General features: G+C 42.3%; 1 non-coding gene across 1 annotated transcript; it reads left to right on the plus strand.

Annotated features, from left to right (window-relative positions):
* The first annotated feature begins 1430 nt into the window (after positions 1-1430).
* LOC129082390 (U6 spliceosomal RNA) lies at positions 1431-1532 on the plus strand. The gene has a single exon (XR_008530410.1). It is a non-coding gene; the product is annotated as a U6 spliceosomal RNA (small nuclear RNA).
* The last annotated feature ends 1960 nt before the right edge of the window (positions 1533-3492 follow it).

The following is a 3492-nucleotide window of genomic DNA, read 5'->3' on the forward strand; positions in this document are numbered from 1 at the left end:
AGGGCAAGAACCAGTTCCCAGATTGTGTGTGTATGAGGATACTCCCTCCAGTGGAGACAGAGCCTGGGGATGGCTTCTGGGCTCAGGGATTTTAGGTTTGTGTGTGTTACTGGGTAGTCTAGATTATCACATAATACCTCCTTTCAGATGTTTGATCAACCAGTGAGCCAACGCACACTCACAGAACAACCAGAGTATGACCAAGTGCTAAGTGTACAGTCACAATAAAGGCCATATGATCACCAGCCACATTTCTTTCTACTTTCCATGGTTTTGCATATAGGGCAAAGTGGCCAGAAGCTCTTTATTTACACCACTTCAAGGGTGCCATTATAATAGAAGTTGCCTCTAAAAACACAGTGGCTAATGACATATGGAGAAAAATGGAGTGAAAAAAAAGCAGGGTTTTGGCATCAAACACAGATGCCTGTCTGAGGAATTTTACACCAGCTGCTTGACCTCTGAATGTCATCCCTTCATCTGCAAAATTAAGATGTTGTTGTTGATTATGATGTTGATCCCTAGCTCCTGGTGTTATGAAAAACACATCAAGTGTAAAAGGTCATGTAAAAGTCAGAGCTGTTCCTTCTATAACTCAGGGCTGGAGTCCTTGGTCCCATGAAAGCCCCAATGTACCCCCTCTGGCCCATAGCAGGGTTCCCTGGAGTCGAGCATAACAAGTTCTTCATGAACTTGGTGGATGCAGACACAACTCAGATTCCAGGGGAAACCACCTCTAAACACCAATGTTAGCCCCAATGGGGTGGGGGAGGGCTTCTCTGTAGATATAGTGGACAGGATCAAGTTGAGTGCCTTGTAAGCTTATCTAAAATGAGCTCTATTTTACATTAGATTTTGGAAATTACAAACTGCTTCAGATGTCTGAGTCCATGGTCAATGGTTTTGAAACCTTGATGAACAGAATCAAAAGAAAACATACTCTTTAAAGACTTCCAGTTATTTTTCCTCTTTTATGAGAGGTAAAGTCTAAATTAATAATTCTTTTCTTTGGAAAAAATTTGAAAAGTCATAATAGTTTGTTTTCCAAAAGAGAAGCCTAGATGCTACTTTGGAACAAAATTCAAGACATTGCAGAACAACTTAACTTTTTTGCAGTAACATCAAAGGTAGTCTTTACTACAAGGAGAGTTGCATTTCTTTATTCTTTTATTCACTTATTCATTTAACCAGGATGTGCTGAGCTCCTACTGTGTGCTTAGCAATCCTCTAGGCTCTGAGTTTTTCCCTTATGGAGATCACACTGAGTGAGGGAGACAGATACCAACCAGCCATTTCACTCATGCTGGGTGCTAAGAAGTGAAGAAGATGTGTGAAGGGCGATGGGCCTTGGAAGGTTTTCTGGAATGAGTGATTTTTAAATTGAGGTCTATAGAATGAGCCATGCTTTACAGTCAAAAAGGGATGGGTGCCTGCTTTAACAGCATGTAGACTAACATTGGAACAATACAGAGGAAATTAGCATGGCCCTTGTACAGAATTACACTCAAATTTGTGAAGTGTTCCACACTTTTGTACAACAGTGTGAATGTACTTAATGCCACTGAACTGTACACTTAAATGATTAAAATGCTAAATTTTATGTTATGTAAGTTTTACCACAATAAAATAAAAAAGGGGTGACACTGGAAAGGTCCTACTGTAGGGAGTGGGAACAGCAGGTACAAATGTCTTGTGGAAGAGCAAGCATGGGTGAGAGGAAAGCCAGGAGGGCTGGTTTGTCAAGATTTGGGGGGTGTCGTATGGCCCAACATGAGGCAGAGGCCATCCCACATTGAAACTGCATATTAATCTGTGTCCTGAGACTAGTGGGAGATTGTGGAGGGCTTTCATCAGGGCAGTGACATAATTTGTATTTTAAAAAATCAATCTGGACTAGGGTGGAGAGTGTGTGGAGAGGTAATAAATGTGGCTGACTGAAGGGGCCAAACTTTAACACTAGGTCAAGCCTGGGCCGAAACAAGAAACTAGAACAAACAATACCCCAAGATGAAGGGAAGAATTAGAGCCCCCCCCTTAGTAACAAGATAGGACAACGGCTGAGCCTTGACTCAGACAAATAGCCCATAAAAGCAGGGTCAGAGCTGAGGATAAGGGAGAAACAAATACCAAGAAAAACATATCAGGGTGCAGCCCCCATGCAGCTGGGCCAGAGTCGACAAGAATGAGGAGGAGGCATAGGGCGAGGGTTGAGCCTTGCCTCAGATAAACATCCTGACCAGAGAAAGAGTAGGGGGCCCAGTAACAGCCTTGAACCTAATCAGCAAAAAAAAAAAAAAAGAGAAAGAAGCTGCCTATTGCTAACTGCCACTTCTCGCCCTTGTATCTTGCTTGCTTGCTCTGCTTATAAAAACCCGTGTACCCTTACAGCGGCGCGCCTTTTTCCTTTCGAGGGAAAGGTGGCCCCTGCGCAGGTAAAACTTGGCCAAATAATAAAGAGTGTGTGATCAAACTCTAATTTCTGAGCTCATACTTGTGGGGATCGTAACACTGACCAGTTGGGAAGGAGTCAGAGTTCTCCAGGAGAAATATGAGTGTGACTTTGACTAGGGTATTGGAGTTGGGATGGAAAGAAGTGGACAGGTTTAAGAAAAGTCAGAAGGCAAATGGATGGACTTGATGGCTTGCTCTGGGGGTGAGGGAAGGGATCAGTCAAGAAAGATGTCCATAATTCAGGATAGATAATGGTGGTATCAGTGACTGGAACAAGAAGCACAGAGAGAATTTGGAGAGGTGGATTATGATTCTTGTTTTGGGCACATTGAGTTTGTGAGCCTCAGGGAGGAGATCCTATGTACAGGGTGTTGGCTCAAGGCTCATGGAGGCCCACACTAATTTCTTGCAGAACACAATGTTTTCTCTGAGGCATATCTATCTGACATGTGAGGACTCAGGACCACTCCCAAGAGAAAAGGGATGAAATACCCAGTCTGCCTTATGCAGCAGCCTGGCCTGTTCCACTGGGCAGCCAGCAGAATGATGTATTTGGGATCCACCTGAGGCAGAAGAAGCATTGTATTTTTCAACTTCTCTCCTCCTTCCCTCTACCTTCTCTGTAATCTTTAGGACCACACAAGATCCATTTTGAAGTAACCTTATTCTTTTTGCCTGACTGGTGAAAGATATATAAAGGCTTCAACTGAACAGTAAATTTCAATAAAACAATATTTTAAAAGCCTCTAGCTGTAGGACATACCATCCAGGCAACTAAGCACATAATAAATGCCTTTGATTTGTCACACATGCCTCAAGAAGTAAACACTGGCTGGACTGAATGGCTATTTTTAATCATGCTCACTGACTGAGTTCTCTCACAATATACAAAGCTATAAAGGCCAAATTCTGGTGTAAGTTTAGAAATGTAATGCTTTGGAAGTGGCTGGTCATCACTAATTTAAAAGTATATGAGTATGAGATAAACCCTCAGGTTTGATGGTAAATATATACTGAGGGAAATTTGTTAATATAAAAAAG

This window comes from Pteronotus mesoamericanus, unplaced genomic scaffold, assembly GCF_021234165.1.
Source record: "Pteronotus mesoamericanus isolate MK-2021 breed Mesoamerican mustached bat unplaced genomic scaffold, CSHL_Meso_final scaffold_125, whole genome shotgun sequence".
In the NCBI taxonomy this organism is placed as follows: Eukaryota; Metazoa; Chordata; class Mammalia; order Chiroptera; family Mormoopidae; genus Pteronotus; species Pteronotus mesoamericanus.